Source organism: Limulus polyphemus, unplaced genomic scaffold, assembly GCF_000517525.1.
Source record: "Limulus polyphemus unplaced genomic scaffold, Limulus_polyphemus-2.1.2 Scaffold876, whole genome shotgun sequence".
Lineage (NCBI taxonomy): Eukaryota > Metazoa > Arthropoda > Merostomata > Xiphosura > Limulidae > Limulus > Limulus polyphemus.
The window spans coordinates 68967-69813 of NW_013666486.1; positions in this window are offsets into that span (position 1 = coordinate 68967).

An 847-nucleotide genomic window follows, 5' to 3' on the forward strand; every position below is an offset into this window, starting at 1 on the left:
CCTCAGATTGCGAGTCGAGTGCCCTAACCACCTAGCCATGCCGGGCCGTGTATCATTTGAATATGCACCATTTGTTTTTCTAAACAGATGACCATCAGTTTTATTTATATAACAAGACCAGTAATAGATTGTATTCGAGTTTCTTCTAGATTATTCAGAAAATATACAAAATGGACGCAGTTAAAAATTGAGATCCTGTAAAAATAGTTGAAGAATTTCACAATACTTTTAAAAACAAAAGTACACCGCTTCTGTTTTTTTGCTTAATTTCTGCCAAATTATCTTAACTCGTGATGTAGTAAATGATAGGCTTATAAGCACAAAGCTGCACAATAGACAATCATTGCTGCTATGCGTACCGCAGGGATTGAACCCCGAATTTTAGCGTTATAAATCATCAAGTTTACCGCTAAGCCACTAACAGAAAGGCAAAGGTTTGGATAATAATTATCACGGGGTTTCTGTATTCTATTTTCGTTTCTGAGACTACTGTTTTTTGAGAACTTGGATTCAATAACAGTCTTAAACTACTTATAAGCGTGCCCCTTAATAAGTGAAAGTTCACATACAAGTTGAAGGCTACTTACGTCACAGGCAGTCTCCAGATCTGTTTTTGTTTTCTTATTCTGCTTTTTTATGCATTCGTTAAGCAGATAAAAATCTATTTAATCCCTCGTTAATTAACTACCTAGTGTACTACAACCGGAGATGAAAAAAAAATGTGTTTTTATTGATGTTCTTATGTAATCTTATGAAAATATGCTGATTTTATTTTAATGTTTGTTTGTTTGTTTTTGAATTTTGCGCAAAGCTACACGAGGGCTATCTGCGCTAGCCGTCCCTAATT